Source organism: Panthera pardus, unplaced genomic scaffold (assembly GCF_024362965.1).
Source record: "Panthera pardus isolate Hobbes unplaced genomic scaffold, ASM2436296v1 HiC_scaffold_27, whole genome shotgun sequence".
NCBI classification, from domain to species: Eukaryota; Metazoa; Chordata; class Mammalia; order Carnivora; family Felidae; genus Panthera; species Panthera pardus.
In genome coordinates, this window is record NW_026526843.1 from 81,562,348 (window position 1) to 81,580,397 (window position 18,050).

Here is an 18,050-nt window from a genome sequence, read left to right on the forward strand (position 1 = left end):
GTTTATAGCAGCATTATTTACAATGCCAAGATATTGAAGTATCCCAAGTATCCATTGATTGAAGAATGGATAAAGAAGTGATATATATATATATATATATATATATACACTTTATGATATATATATGGTATACATATATAATGGATTATATACATATTATATATATAATTGTATGTATGTGTATATATATATATATGTATATATATATATGTATATATATAAAATGGATTACTCAGCCATAAAAAAGAATGAAATCTTTCCATTTTCAATGATGAAGATGGAGCTAGAGTATATTATGCTAAGTGAAATAAGTCTGTCAGAGAAAGACAAATACAGTATGATTTTACTCATATGTGGAATTTAAAAAACAAAACAAGTGAGCCAAGGGGGGAAAAAAAGATAGCAGGAGGCAAACCAAAAACAGACTTTTTTATTTTAGAGAGGAAAAGAACACAAGTGGGGGAGAAGAGTAGAAGGAGAGAGAAAGAGGGGGCGGGAGAATCTAAAGCAGGCTCCATGCTCAGCACAGAGCCTGATGCAGAGCTCGATCCCATGACCCTGTGATCATGACCTGAGCTGAAATCAAGAGTCAGATGCTCAATTGACTGAGCCATCCTGGTGCCCCTTAACAGATTCTTAACTATAGAGAACAAGCTGATGGTTATCAGAGAGGAAGTGGGTGGGGGTAGGAAAAATAGATGAGGAGGATTAAGGAGTGCACTTTCTGGGATGAGTACTGGGTGTTGTATGCAAGTGTTGAATCACTATACTGTACACCTGAAACTAATATAACACTGTATGTTAACTAACTATAATTATAATAAAAACTTTTTAAAAAGATAAAGCTTAGCATGAAAATAAAAAACAGGCATTAAAAAAAACCCACATGTACACAAATGCTCAAAGTGTCCTGTATATTAATGGAATTTAAATAAAAATTTAAAAAAATACAACTACCTTACAATCCAGTAACCCCTGGATTGCGCTACCAAGCATTTACCCAAAGAATACAAGAACACTAATTCAAAAGGATACATGCACCCCTATGTTTATAGAAGCATTAGCTACAATAGCCAAATTATGGAAGCAGCCCAATGTCCATTGACTAATGAATGGATAAAGAAGATGAGGTATATGTATATACAATGTATATACAATATGTATATACAATCCACAAAAAGGAATGAAATCTTGCCATTTGAAATGACATGGAAGGAACTAGAGAGTATAATGCTAAGCAAAATAAATCCATCAGCGAAAGATAAATACCATGTGACTTCATTCATATGTGGAATTTAAGAAACAAAACAAATGAGCCAAGGGAAAAAAGAGAGAGAGACAAATCAAGAAACATACTCTTAGAAAAAACTGAGGGTTACCAGTGGGGAGATGAGTGGGAGGATGGGTGAAATAGGTGATGGGGATTAAGGAGTGCACTTGTTGTGATGAGCACCGGGTGATGTATGGAAGGGTTGAATCACTATATTGTACACATGAAACTAATATAACACTGTATGTTAACTAACTGGAATTAACAATAAAAACTTTTTTAAAAAGATAAAGCTTAGTATGAAAAAAAAAAACAGGCATTAAAAAAAACCCACATGTATACAAATGCTCAAACAGCATTTGGCTCATAAGAGCCAAAAAGTGGAAACAACCTAAATTTCCATCAACTGAGGAATGGATAAACTTTTGTCTAGCCATAAAGCAGAATGTTATTCAGCCATAAAAAGGGATGAATTACTGATGCTGCAACAGGGATAACCCCTGAAAACATGTTAAGTGAAGTAAGTCACCAAAGACCACATGTTGTATGATTCCACTGATATGAAGTGTCTAAAATTGGCAAATGTATAAAGACAGAAAGCAGGTTAATGGTTGCCAAGGGCTCAAGAGCTGGGGTGAATCAGCCACGATTGCTAATGGGCATACAGTTTCTTTTGGGGATGATAAAAATATTCTAAAATTAGATTGTCATCACAATTGCTCAACTCTGTGAATGTACCATAAACCATTGACTTGTATACTTTAAATTGCTGAGCTGTATGATATATGGTTTCTCAGTAAAGGTGTTAAAAAAAAACCCTTTGTTTATTTTTCAGTCTCATTCCTCTTGACAAAGTCTGAATTGATGGTAAGCATATAGTTCGTGCCTGAGTCCAAAGGGTACAATATTCACATCATTTGAATTTTGGGAGGGAGCCTGTCATAACTTTATTCCCCTTTCAGATCTGGCCGACCAAGCAAGACAATGAGTAAGAGTAGTCTCAACTCTGTCTCCTGACTTCAGCATGAATAATAGGGACAGGCCCTGTTGGGGAATAGGGACAATCTTTCTAGGCATGTAGTATGGTAGAGTGGTTAAGGACTTCAGTTCTTTAGGCAAATAAACCAGGTTTTAAATCTTGACTCCACCAACTTACTATGTCACCTTTATAAATTACTTGACCCTCTCAATCTTTGCTGTAAAAGGGACTAAAAAAGTACCACCTAAATTGTTATGAAGATTCAATGAGATAATCCATGTGAAACACTTAAAATAATGCCTTCCATAAAGTAGTCAATAAACATTAGCTGCTAGATTTATTATATGTATTGAGGTGAGATTAAAGCAAAATAATATAAGGAAAACTAAAGCACCCTCAACTTTGGAGCCAGATAGCTCTCTTAATATGACCTTGGGAAGTCACTTTATTTTAATTTTATTTTTTAATGTTATTTATTTTTGAGAGAGAGAGAGAGAGTGTGTGTGAATGGGAAAGGGGTAGAGAAGGAGGGAGACACAGAATGTGAAGCAGTTTCCAGGCTCTACACTGACAGCAGAGACCCCAACACAGGGCTCAAACCCACACACCATGAGATCATGACCTGAGCTGATGTCAGACACTTAATCGACTGAGCCACACAGGTGCCTCTGGAAAGTCACTTGATTTATCAAACCTTAGCTCCTATGTAATAATAAAGCTAATAATTATCCTCTAGGGAGGCAGGTTAAAACCTGCACTCTGGAATCCACACCACCTGGATTTGAATACTGGCCCCACCAATTACAAGTTGTGTGGCTTAGAGCATATTTCACTTCTGTGTGCCTTTGGTATCCTTTTCTGTCAATTGGAGGTGGCAAAAATACTTCCCTGGGTTGGTGTGAGGAATTATTGAGTTAATCCATGTAAAGTACCTACATAGAGTAAGTACTCAATGAGTATTAACTATTATTATAAAGCCAAAATAGGAAACAAATGAGATCCTTAGTAAAGCTGGATATGTGGTAGGTTCTCAGTAAATGGTGATTCCCCTCATTGCCCATCCGTTCTGTGCACCAAGTCAAGATTTTGGGGGGCCTGCAGAGAAAATGTTTTAGAACAATGTCATCTACTAGTTGCCAGCAAGATGACCACCTATAGTTCCAAGAACAGTAGGGAAAGAACTATTTCACCTGTATATTACTTGGGCTTGAATTTGAGGGTGGTTTAAAGAAATCCTCTACTTTTCTCAAACCTCTTTAGATTTGGGGTCAAATTAAGTGTTATTGAATTCCTTACTTTTCACATAGCTTTACTTCCACTATTGGTAAAGTCTAAATATACAATTTTTAAAGTTCATTCATTCATTCATTTTTAGAGAGAGAAAGAGACAGAGCACACACACACACACACACACACACACACAAACACACAGGTAAGGGGCAGAGAGAGAGGGATAGAGAATCCCAAGCAGGCTCCACTCTGTCAGCACAGAGCTCAACATGGGGCTCAATCCCACGAACCATGAGACCATGACCTGAGCCTAGATCACGAGTCAGCTTCTTACCCGTCTGACCCACCCAGGTGCCCCTAAATACACAACTTTTTAAACAAAAATTCTAATGTAATCTTTACAACAGCTCTGTGACTTTATGTAACAGCATTTTTCCTGTTTGTAAATTAAACAAAAGGGATATAAGTGTGTAATGTCATCCATTCATTTATTCAACTAATATTTCAGGTATTTTTTTTTTGCTCAGGGGATTCAGAAGTAATCAAAATAGGCAAAGTGCCCCACTTTCATGGGGCTTTTGTCCTAATGAAAGAGATTTAAACAATGACATAATATTTTATGTATAAAAATACACACACACATATAATCATTTCTTACCCTAGTACATCACAGCAAAACAGATTTTTCCTTGATTCCACAGCTATTAGCAAGAGGCTAAGTTTGTTATTGCAATAATTAAAATATTTTACATTAATTTTCAGCAGAGATATTCTGATTTTCTCACTAAATGGAATTTGTAATGGGATTTTTTTAATGTGTAGCAAAGTGATGGCAATCCCTTGTCACTGAAGAAGTTGGATTTAAAAATAACTTAAACAGAAAGGTTGAATTCCACTCTTGATAATGACAACCAACTTATATCACGTGGAAATCTTTCCTATTTTGTGCATGGTTCAAACATGGCCACAGGCTAAAGAGCTATGGCAAAAATTTCTCTCCAACTGGGCAATGTAAACCTTCAGAGACCACGCTCTATTTGTCAACTGTTTAAGTTTCTTAAATATGGCCCTTCATCCAGGAATTGCTCGCTGCTGTTAACTGAGTAAAACCATATGGTTTTGAATTCCCATTTTCCTCCCAGCTACTGATTTTGTATCTAAACAAGAGTAATTAATGGAATTCACTTCCTCAGGTGCTGAGTTGGTTGTGGTTTTTTTGCAGGGGAAATAATTTGAGAAAAGGTCATAAGTGAAAAATCTTTCCAACTTGAAAATGCATTAGGTTAAATGTGAATAAGTTAAAGTGCCTAAAAAATAACAATTTGTACCCTGATTTGTCCACATTTTTTAGTTCGATAAAAGCATAATAGCAGACCAAACCCATTAGTAGATGCATCAAATGATAACTTCTAATTGACAGAAAACTCCTATTTTGGCTAAGCTTAAACAGCTCCTGTTTAGAAGTTTCATAAATTACTATGTATTTAAATGCCTTTTTACAAATTGGAAAGCTTTAGTTTTCTCTTAGAAAAGTAGTGGTAAGAGTAAGGAGAAGCAGATAGAGGAGAATAAAGAGACTGGATAAATTAGGTAATGCTATGCATTTAGACTACAATTTTGGTCACTTTCCCAGACCCTGGTAGCTAATAAGTAAGCCTGTTGTGAGAATCACACAGTTACTAAAACCTTCTGTAAACAAATCCAGTTTTGACCAAACATAGCTTAAAAAATCTGAAAATGAAGAAAATCATGTGTCTTCTGGACCTTGCTGGAATGGCACTCAACACACATGCCTAGAACCATCTCTGCCCTCACTCTGAGACCTAGTGTCTCAATTCTATGAAGGGGATGCTTATGTGGTTATTAAAGTGAAGAAGTAATATCCTTCTTGGCTCCAGGCTCTGAGCATAGCGTGCACATAACAACCCTCTCCAAACTTGGCCCCCAAATGGCGTCCAAGGCTAACTTCTTCTAATTGGCCTCACTGCCCACAGGATAAAGCCCTGACTCCTTGCATACAAGACACTTTGTGATCTATCTCCTGTATACTCCTCCAGCTATGACTCTTGACACCTCCTCATACTCATCCTTAGCTCCAGCCAGTTCTCCAAATAATACCACACAGTCTCATCCCTCTGCTTTCACAGACATAAGTTCTTCTGCCTGAAAATCCCTGCCCCAACTTCCCCCATTTAAGTAATTCCAGCTTGTGCTTTGGTGTCAACTAAGTCTTCACCTCCTTCAGAAATATCTTTTTATTATACTGATAACAGCATATGATATTTGGGTAAGATAAGTGTTTATGTTTTCTGTCTCTTTAGGCTATGGGTTTCTTGAGGGCAGAAACTAATTTACACCACTAGCACTTAGCCTAGTGGCTCATTGTAAACATTTCAGAAATATAGGGTAGTAATATTTTATGAGAGACATGCATTCATGACGCCTTTGCCGTGGGCTTCATATTCTGGATATACTTTATGCTAACTTTTCCTTCTTGACGCAATTGTTAAATATTGGAATATCTTTTAAGATACCACAGGTGCCTGGCCTCACCCCACATAAAGCTGACTTTCAAATTTATATTTATAGTTTAGATCTTCTCTTAGTTTCCAAAGCTTTATAGCTATTTGGATGGCTCAATGACACTTAAACCCCGTGTGTCCAAAATGCAACATGTGATCTTTCCCTCCTGAACCTAATTCTTTCCAGTGTTCTTTATATTTCAGTGAATGATACCTCTACCCGGGCAGGTAGGAAAGCCAGGCATCTTAGAGTGATTCTACACATCCTCCTCTCTCACACTCCTCCCATATAGAATCCATCACCAAGTGCTATCAATTCTATTTCCTAAATATGTCTTAAATCTATTCACTTCTCTTTCCACAATTATTACCTTCTAAACTACAGCATTCACTATTTTCCCTATATCATCTCTTGCCCTCTATTGTCTATTCTTCATGCTGTAGCCAGGGTGAACTTGCCAAAATCTAAATATGACTATGTCACCCCTTTTCATGCTTAAATAATTTTAATAATTTCCAAAACCCTTTCCAATACTTATGAGGCTCTTAATGCTCCTATGTCTAAGGATGCATCGCTTCAGCGTCAGCCTCATTATCTGGCCTAATCTGCTTTATAGGCTCAGCTATGGCTTTCATTCCCCGCCCCCCCACAACCAAGTTATCAAGATATAATGGACATATAGCATTATGTAAGCTTAAGGTGTACAATGTGATGATTTGATACATTTATATATTGTGAAATGCTTACCACAATAAAGTAAGTTAACACATTCTTCACCTTACACATTTACCATTTTGTTGTTGCTATTGTTATGCTGAAAACATTAAAGCTCTGTTCTCATAGTAACTTTCAAGTATACAAAATAGTACTATCAACTAAAATCAACATGCTCTGCCTTGGATATCTGTAACTTATTCATTTTACAACAGAATGTTTGTACCCTTTGAGCAACATCTCCCCATTTCTTCAGCTTCCCATCCCTTGGCAGCTACCATTCCACTCTCTATTTCTATGAGTTTGATGGTTTTAGATTCCGCATATAAGTGGGATCGTACAGAATTTGTCTTTCTCTGACTTTCTTCATGTAGCATAATATCCTCAAGATCCTTCCATTTTATTGCAAATGGAAATATTTTTCTTCTTTTTTTGGCTTAATAAGATTCATATCTTATCTACAGATATAACTCTATCATATTTTCTTTATCCATTGTATCCATAGTATCCATCAATGGACATTAGTTTGTTTCCATGTCTTGGCTATTGTAAATAATACTGTGGTGAACATGGGGGTGCATATATCATTTCAAGATGGTGTTTTCATTTCCGTTGGATATATACCTAGAAGTAGGATTGCTGGATCATATGGTAGTTCTACTTTTCATTTTTTGAAGATTCTCCATACTGCTTTTCATAATGGCCGCAACAATTTACATTCCCACCAACAATGCACTAAAGTTCCCTTTTCTCCACATTCTTGCCAACGTTTGTTATCTCCTGTCTTTTGGATAATAGCCTCTCTAACAGGTGTGAGATCATATCTCACTGTGGTCTTGATTTGCATTTCCCTCATGATTAGTGACATTGAGCACTTTTAAATGTACTTGCTGGACATTTGTATGTTATCTTTGGAGAACTGTCTATTCAAGCCCTCTGTCCATTTTTAATCAGATTGTTTTTGGGCTATTGAGTGGTATGAGTTCCTTATATGTTTTGAATATTAATCCATTATCAGATATATGGTTTGCAGATATTTTCTCTCCCATTCCATAGGCTGCTTTTTTCATTGTATTGATTATTTCTTGTGCTGTGCAGAAGATTTTAGTTTGCTACAGTCCCCTTTGTTATTTTTTGCTTTTGTTGCCTTTGGTTTTGGTGTCAAATCTAAAAATATCACTGCCAAGACTGATGTCAAAGAGCTGACTGCCTGTGTTTTCTTCTACAAGCTTTATGGCTTTAGGCCTTATGTTTTAGTTCTTAAATCATTTCAAGTTAATTTTTGTAAATGGTATAATATAGGGGTCCAATTTAATTTTTCTGCATGTGAATATCCAATTTTCCCAGCACTGTTTATGATTATTGATTATTCTGGGCTGCTGTGTCAAATATTAGTTGATCATATATCCATGGGATTATTTCTGGTCTCTTGATTCTGTTTCATTGGTCTATGTGTCTGTTTTTATGCCAATACCATACTATTTTGATATAGTAAGCTTTGTAATATAGTTTGAAATTAGGAAGTGTGATGGCTCCTCTAGCTTTGTTCTTTCTCAAGATTGCTTTGGCTATTTGGTCTCTTTTGTGACTCCATATGAATTCTAGGATTTTTTTTCTCTTTATGTGAAAAATGCCATTGGAATTTTGATAGGGGTTGCATTGAACCTATAGATCACTTTGAATAGTATGCATATTTTAACAATACTAAGTACACTGATCTGTGAACATGGAATGTCATTCCATCTATTTGCATCCCCTTCAATTTCTTTCATCAATGTCTTCAAGTTTTAGCATTTCCTGTAAGGCCTGTCTAGTGGTGACAAACTGTAAGCTTTTGTTTTTTGAGAAAGTCTATCTTGCCTTCATTTCTGAAGGACAGCATTGCTGGCTAAATTACTGTTGGTTGGCAGTTTTTTCTTTCAGCACTTAATTTTTGCAAATGTTTATTATTTTGAGAGAGAAAGAGAACAAGTGGAGAATTGGCAGAAAGAGAGGGAGAGGAAGAATCCCAAGCAGGCTCTGCACTGTCAGCAGAGCCCAATGTAGGGCTTGAATTCATGAACTGTGAGATCATGACCTGAACTGAAATCAAGAGTTGGACTCTTAACTGACTGAGCCACCCAGGCACCTCTCTTTCAGAATTTTAAATAGATCATATCACTTTCTCCCGGCTTGGAAAGTTTCTGCTGAGATAGTGTTATGGGGGTTCCCTTGTATGAGATTTTTTTCTCTTGCTGATTTTAAAATCTCTTATGTATTTAATTTTAGATAATTTTATTATAATATGTCTTAGAGAAGATTGATTTAGATTTAAATTATGGGGTGACCCATTAGCTTCATGAACTTGGATGCCCAAATGTTTCTTCGGGTTTGGGAAATTCTCAGCAATTATTTCTTTAAATAAACATTTTTCTTCTCTTCTTCTCAGACTCGATGCATAGATTATTTCCTTTAATGGTGTCCCAAAAGTCCTAGAGGCTTTTTTCATTCCTTTTCATCCTTTCTTATTTTTGCTCCTCTGACTGGATAATTTCAAATTATCTGCTTTCAAGCTCATTGATTCTTTCTTCTGATTGTTCCAGTCTGATGATGAAGCTCTCTATTAAATTCTTCAGTTCAGTCATTATATTATCAGCTTCAAATTTTCTGTTTGGTTCTTCCTTATGTTTTCTCTTATTGTTGTACTTCACATTTTGTTCTTGTATTGCTTCCTGATTTCATTGAATTGTTTACCTATGTTCTCTTGTACTCTCTGAGAATCTTAGAAAAATTATTTTGAATTCTTTGTCAGGCAATTCAAGTATTTTCATTAAGCTGTTCTTTCTTCCCTTTTGGTGTGGTTATTCTCAGGTTTTTTGTTCCACTGTGTTGCTGACGTTTCTTAAGTGGACTTAGGTGGTCTCTCAGAGCTGTTTTTGTTCATGGACTGCTAGGTAATTTATTGATCTTTGTGGAAGGACAGAGGCTGGAGTCTCCTACTTCATTGTCTTGGTGACATCATTCCTGAGCTTTGGCTTTGATATTTATTTTTTTAAGATGAAATTTATTGTCAAATTGGTTTCCATACAACACCCAGTGCTCATCCCAACAGGTGCCCTCCTCAATGCCCACCACCCACTTTCCCCTCCCTCCCATCCCCCATCAACCCTCAGTTTATTCTCAGTCCTTTAGAGTCTCTTATGGTTTGGCTCCCTCCCTCTCTAACTTTTTTTTCCTTACCCTCCCCCATGGTCTTCTGTTAAGTTTCTCAGGATCCACATAAGAGTGAAAACATATGGTATCTGTCTTTCTCTGTATGACTTATTTCACTTAGCATAACACTCTCCAGTTCCATCCACATTGCTACAAAAGGCCATATTTCATTCTTTCTCATTGCCAAGTAGTATTCCATTGTGTATATACCACAATTTCTTTATCCATTCATCAGTTGATGGACATTTAGGCTCTTTCCATAATTTGGCTATTGTTGAGAGTGCTGCTGTAAACATTAGGGTACAAGTACCCCTATGCATCAGCACTCCTGTATCCCTTGGGCAAATTCCTAACAGTGCTATTGCTGGGTCATAAGGTAGATCTATTTTTAATTTTTTGAGGAACCTCCACACTGTTTTCCAGAGTTGCTGCACCAGTTTGCATTCCCACCAACAGTGCAAGAGGGTGGCTTTGATATTTAAAGGCTGAATAGCCAAATATCATCTTCAACTTTGAATTACTTAGCTTTTGTTGCAGAAACAAATAACTCCTAGATTTCATTTTGTTACAACAAACATTTCCTGTTCATCTTATATGAGGGCTAATTGCTACATACAGCTTTGCTGAACTTGGTTGGGATCAGGTGGCTTCATGAATCTTTTCATTTAAGGACCCTAGCTAAAGTAACTGCCACTCTCTTGGGCACACTCTTTTCTTGTTGGAAAGTTAAAGCTCAAGGGATACAGAACCAAACCGTGAAATGATATTTAAAACACCTGCTTTGATGTTGGGGTATATTATGTCTACTATATTAGGTATATATTGCTATCTAACAAATTACCAAAAACCGTGCCTTACAACAACACATATTTATCATCTCACATTTGATATGATTAATGTCAAAGAGGTTACAGCCTGTGTTCTCTTCTAGGATTTTTATGGTTTCAGGTCTAACATTTATGTCTTTAATCCACTTTTAATTAATTTTTTGTTTGGTGTAAGAAAGTGGTCCAGTTGATTCTTAGCATAGCAATGACAATTATATGGACAAAGGAAGTCATTTGGATTTATTGTTAATATCTTAATATTCACATCAAATGTAGATAACATTCTAGAGGTAACATGCAAAGAGAATACCATCATATGCTATATGTGTTTTAATTCTATCAATCAGTTGAAGGATAAATGTGTATCTAGTATTGCTAAATAAAAACACATCAAAAATTAATGGTAATTATAAGAACTATTAATTTTATCTCCATGAAACTTAAAAGCATTAAAAACAGTTAAATAATAAAGTATATTGGTAGCTAATATAAATTTTGAGAGAAATTCTCACTAGATAACCTTAGGAAGAATACTATATCAATTTTGAGCCAGTATGTCTTTAATTTTCATAAACAAAGATCCAAGCATATTATAATTCTAAACTGTAGACTTACTTGAGATATTAATATTTATAACACTAAACAAAATAGCCTTTAAATCTATATTTAACTTTTAGTTATTAATTTCATTATTCTTTAAAAAAAACTTATGTGGGAATTTTTCACATCTTATGACGATGGCTTAAAACCTGTAAGCCAACTTTGCCACCTCAAATTTTTCACGGAGAAAAATACACAAAATGGAGGTTAACGAAAGATTTCCAAGGGAAGTGATGATTCAGTTAAGACCCAAAGGAGTTGTCCAGGCAGAAGTGGAGTAAAGAACGTGGAGGAAGATCCCAGGTAGAAGGAGTGGCATATAAAAGAATGGGAAGGTGGAATACGTATCAGAGGAACTGAAGTGTTGCAAGGAAGGTGAATTAGCTTACAATGCTACCACAACTTAATAGTTAAAACAACACTCATTATCTCACAGTTTCTATGTGTCAAGAGTCAAGGCAAAGTTTGGGTGAGTTTTCTGTAAGGTTGCAATCAAGGTCATAATCATAACTGGGCTCTAATCTAAAGGGTCAACTAGGGAAGGATCCATTTCCACACTCACTCAAGTTGTCAGAGTTCCTTTTCTTGTGGCTTTAGGAACCATGGCAGGTTGCTTCCTCCAGACCAGCAATGAAAAGAGAGAGAGACTCTAAAATAAGTTGGCTAGCAAGATGGAGTCTCACATAACATAATGTATTCACAGGAGTGACATCCCATCATCTTTGTCATCTTCTATTGGTTAGAAGCAAGCCACAGCTCCTGTTCATATTCAAGTGAAGGGGATTATACAGAGGTGTGAATACCAGGAGATGGGGATCGTAAGGGTCCACCTCAAAATCTGTCCATCACAGAGAGACATGGTCAAGCCAGGTCAGTGGTAGAGGTCCACCTAATCCACAATATGGCCAAATGCTGCTTCGACAGGTATCAAAATCAATATTCAGCCAAAGCTAAGACCAAATCCAAAAATCTTCATTATATATTAAAATTCTGGTATACAAAGATAAATTGGAAATTATATAAAAATATTAATCATAATAAAATTATTAAAATGTTAGTAATTTTTAAGTTTATCATTATAACCTGGGAACAAAATTTCCAAGCACTGTCACACTGCCTACCACACTATTGACCTTTTCTTCATAGCACTTTTACAGCTGCAATTTTACATTTATTTGTATGACTAGTTGATTAATGTTTGAGTCTTATGCTAGACTCTAATCTCCAGAAAAGCAAGAGCCTATGTCCAGTTTTGCTCATAGTAGTACATTCGGTGGAATAGTACTCAGTTCCTACATTCCCCTTGTACCCACTTACCCTCATCCCTCATGAGAAGGGAGACCGTTAACATCCTAAAAATGTATCAAAATTATTCTATCAAAGGTGATTAGTAAATAGCAAGAGAAGGGTTTATTAACAAAGAAATTCACTTTACAGTTTTTAAATAATAATTGTGCAAATTTGGAAGCAACCTAAATGTCCAACAGTAGGGGAATTGTTAATAATACCACGGTAAATCTAATCCACGCAGGAATAATGGATACCATTTCTTCCTCTACTACATAATTACCCTTCTCAGAGACACAGAATACAAAACAGACTGCTGACCAAGCAGTACCACCTGAATTTCCTAATAATAGTGTAGCAAAAACTTAATGCATTTTGGAATTAAATAGATCTAGGTTCAAACTCTAATTTTACTAATCTTGGATGGTCAAATTGGGGTCTGCCTATCCTGAATGAGGTTTGTCTAAAGCAGTTTTCAAATTGTACTCCTTGAAGCAACAACAGCGGCATTCCCTGGGAACATGTTAGAAATGCAAGTTTTTGAGTTTTAACCCAGACTTACTGAATCAGGATCAATGGGGATTGGGTCCAACACTGTGTTTTACCAAGCCCTCTAGGTGATTCTGACGCACTCTCAAATATGAGACCCCAAATTCAAATAACATCTGTTTTACCCAAGTCCCATCTTGGTTATTTTGGTTTCCAACCACAAGGTGGCAACCTTTGCTTAAGTCCTCTGAGTTGACCAATGGTTACAATAAGTATATCTGGTCTAGTGACCTAAATGCAAGAAGTAGTAGGTAGTAATGTGATATAGGGATGTGAGAGAGAAGTGGGAAATGAGAGAGGAAGAAAAGAGATGGAATGAGAAATACGGCTGGAGGGGGCTTTATCGCTGCTTCGAACATAGCAAGTTTGCTAGGGTAAGGGAGTCGGAGTAGTGGTTCTGGAGGTACTGGTATCAGGTAGTTTACCATCTAACAATTCAGCTCATTCTGGGTACAAAACAATGTACACCAATGTTGGAGAGTTTATGGGCAACCAATCTCATCTATGATAATCCCTTATAATCCCCAGACACCACCCAAAGGCAAGCACCTCCCTGCATCATCACCTATCCTCTTCCTACCCTCCAATTCTAATCATGATTCCTTATTCAATTCTCTTCCTATTATTGACTTTCCAATTTTAAAACTTTTTCACAGTTCTCCCTGAAACCTTATTGCACAGTAAAGCAAGCTCAGCCCATGGATATATATAGAAATAGTGTTGTTGCTCCTCTTTATTGATCATTCCTTAACAGGGACCTGGTATTCCCCTGAAGATTCTCCTTTCCTTACTTCTCCCTCTAGGAAATCTGTTTATTTTTTATTACCCATAAATTATGAGAATTGGCAAAGAGTGTGGAGCATGGGAAAACCCAAAAACAGACGTCTCAAGAGAAGATAAAATGTTTCATCTCTGGCAGTGGGATCCATGCAGACATGTCATGAATCAGCACCTTAGCTTCTCAGTTCTGTTGAGTGTCCCAATTCTATTTCACTCCAGCCACTGTTACCCATGAAGACACAGTGGATATTTTCAACACCTAGAGGAAGTCCACATTGGAAATCTTTTTCGACCCATTTATCTTGTCTTCTTTCCTGCTTTCTATAGGATAGATGGAATTTTCTTCCTTTGGTTTAAAAGTTGCACATTATATCTTCTCCAATTCTGTTGGTTGCCTTTTAGTTTTGCTGATTGTTTCCTTCGCTGTGCAGAAGGTTTTTCTTTTGATGAGGTCCTAGTAGTTCATTTTTGCTTTTGTTTCCCTTGCCTCTGGAGACGTGTTCAGTAAGAAGTTGCTGTGGCCAAGATCAAAGAGGTTTTTGCCTGCTTTCTCCTCGAGGATTTTGATGGCTTCCTGTCTTACATTGAGGTCTTTCATCCATTTTGAGTTTATTTTTGGATATGGTGTAAGAAAGTGGTCCAGGTTCATTCTTCTGCATGTCGCTGTCCAGTTTTCCCAGCACCACTTGCTGAAGAGACTGTCTTTATTCCATTGGATATTGTTTCCTGCTTTGTCAAAGATTAGTTGGCCACATGTTTGTGGGCCCATTTCTGGGTTCTCTATTCTGTTCCATTGATCTGAGTGTGCATTCTTGTGCCAGTACCATACTGTCTTGATGATTACAACTTTGTAGTATAGCTTGAAGTCTGGGATTGTGAGGCCTCCTGCTTTGGTTTTCTTTTTCAATATTGCTTTGGATATTCGGGGTCTTTTATGGTTCCATACAAATTTTAGGATTGTTTGTTATAGCTCTGTGAATAATGCTGGTGTTACTATGATAGGGATTGCATTGAATATGTAGATTGCTTTGGGTAGTATCGACATTTTAACAATATTTGTTCTTCCTATCAAGGAGCATGGAATCTTTTTCCATTTTTTTGTGTCTTCTTCAATTTCTTTCATGAGCTTTCTATAGTTTTCAGTGTATAGATTTTTCACCTCTTTGGTTAGATTTATTCCTAGGTATTTTATGGTTTTTTTGTGCAGCTGTAAATGGGATCGATTCCTTGATTTCTTTCTGTTGCTTCATTGTTGGTATAAAGGAATGCAACCTATTTCTGTGCATTGATTTTATATCCTGCAACTTTGCTGAATTCATGAATCAGTTCTAGCAGTTTTTGGTGGAATCTTTTGGGTCTTCCATATAGAGTATCATGTCATCTGCAAAGAGTGAAAGTTTGACCTTGTCCTGGCTGATTTGGATACCTTTTATTTCTTTGTGTTGTCTGATTGCAGATTCTAAGACTTCCAATACTATGTTGAATAACAGTGGCGAGAGTGTACATCCCTGTCTCATTCCTGACCTTAGGGGAAAGCTCTCAGTTTTTCCCCATTGAGGTTGATATTAGCATTGGGTCTTTCATATATGGCTTTTATGATCCCCAGGTGTGATCCTTCTATCCCTACTTTCTTGAGGGTTTTTATCAAAAAAAGGAGGCTGTGTTTTGTCAAATGCTTTCTCTGCATCTATTGAGAGGATCATATGGTTCTTGTCCTTTCTTTTATTGATGTGATGAATCACGTTAGTTGTTTTGCGGATATTGAACCAGCCCTGCATACCAGGTATACATCCCACTTGGTCATGGTAAGTGACATATCAGATAAAGGGTTAGTATCCAAAATCTATAAAGAACTTATCAAACTCAAAACCCAAAAAACAAATAATCCAGTGAAGAAATGGGTGAAAGACATGAATAGACACTTCTCCAAGGAAAACATCCAGATGGCCAACCGACATATGAAAAAATGCTCAACATCACTCATCATCAGGGAAATACAAATCAAAACCACAATGAGATACCACCTTACACCTGTCATAATGGCTAACATTAACAACTCAGGCAACAACAGATGTTGGTGAGGATGCGGAGAAAGAGGATCTCTTTTGCATTGTTGGTGGGAATTCAAGCTGGTTCAGCCACTCTGGAAAACACTATGGAGTTTCCTCAAAAAACTAAAAGTAGAACAACCCTACGATCCAGCAATTGCACTACTAGGCATTTATCCATGGGATACAGGTGTGCTGTTTCGAAGGGACACATGCACTCCCATGTTTATAGCAGCACTATCAACAATAGCCACAGTATGGAAAGAGCCCAAATGTCCATCGATGGATGAATGGATAAAGAAGATATGGTATATATATATAATGGAGTATTATTCGGCAATCAAAAAGAATGAAATCTTGCCATTTGCTACTATATGGATGGAAGTGGAGGGTATTATGCTAAGTGAAATTAGTCAGTCAAAGAAAGACAAACATCATATGACTTCACTCATATGAGGACTTTAAGAGACAAAACAGATGAACATAAGGGAAGGGAAACAAAAATAATATAAAAACAGAGAGGGGGACAAAAGAGACCCATAAATATGGAGAACAAACTGAGGGTTGCTGGAGGGGTTGTGGGAGGGGGGATGGGCTAAATGAGTAAGGGGCATTAAGGAATCTACTCCTGAAATCATTGTTTCACTATATGCTAACCAATTTGGATGTAAATTTTATTTTATTTTTTTTCAATATCTGAAGTTTATTGTCAAATTGGTTTCTATACAACAACCCAGTGCTCATCCCAAAAGGTGCCCTCCCCAATACCCATCAACCACCCCCACCTCCCTCCCACCCCCGATCAACCCTGAGTTTGTTCTCAGTTTTTAAGAGTCTCTTATGTTTTGGCTCTCTCCCTCTCTAACCTCTTTTTTTGGTCCCCTCCCCCATTGACTTCTGTTAAGTTTCTCAGGATCCACATAAGAGTGAAAACATATGGTATCTGTCTTTCTCTGTATGACTTATTTCACTAACATAACACTCCTTAACCTGCTCTTTTTTTTGATTTCCTGTTGTCCTCTTTATTTTTTTTAATATGAAAAGTATTGTCAAATTGGTTTCTATACAACACCCAGTGCTCATCTCAACAGGTACCCTCCTCAATACCACTCACCCACCCTCCCTTCCCTCCCACCCCCCATCAAACCTCAGTTTGTTCTGAGTTGTTAAGAGTCTCTTATGTTTTGGGTCCCACTCTCTCTAACCTCTTTTTTCTTTTTCTTTTCCTTCCCCTCCCCCATGGTCTTCTGTTAAGCTTCTCAGGATCCACATAGGAGTGAAAACATATGGTACCTGTCTTTCTCTCCCTATTTCACTTAGCATAACACTCTCCAGTTTCATCCACGTTTCTACAAAAGGCCATATTTCATTCTTTCTCATTGCCAAGTAGTATTCCATTGTATATATAAACCACAATTTCTTTATCCATTCGTCAATTGATGGACATTTAGGCTCTTTCCATAATTTGGCTATTGTTGAAAGTGCTGCTATAAACATTGGGGTAAAAGTGCCCCTATGCGTCAGCACTCCCTTGTATCCCTTGGGTAAATTCCTAGCAGTGCTATTGCTGGGTCATAGGGTAGATCTATTTTTCATTTTTTGAAGGACCTCCACACTGTTTTCCAGAGTGGCTGCACCAGTTTGCATTCCCACCAGCAGTGCAAGAGTCCAAATGGAGATTTAGCATCATCAGGATTGATATTTTTCAATATTTCTGTGGCATTGGATACCCCCATTTTTTAAATGAAATGTTTACGTGTGTGGCAAGGCAATACTCTACTCAATGTCCTGCTACCTTGCTCTTTATCTTTTCAGTAACCCTCCCCAGAACTAAAACCCTAAGCCCTGAAAACCACTAAACTATTCCCAATTTCTATGATACATGATTTCTATGACACACTTCAAACATTTTAAATAACTGGAATCATACAGTAAGTAACTTGGGTGAATTGGCTTTTTTTTCATTCAACATGATTACCTGCTGGCTTTTTTTCTATTAATATATTTTTAAGTTTTATTTAGACTCTTTATAACTCTTATTTTTTTGCTGA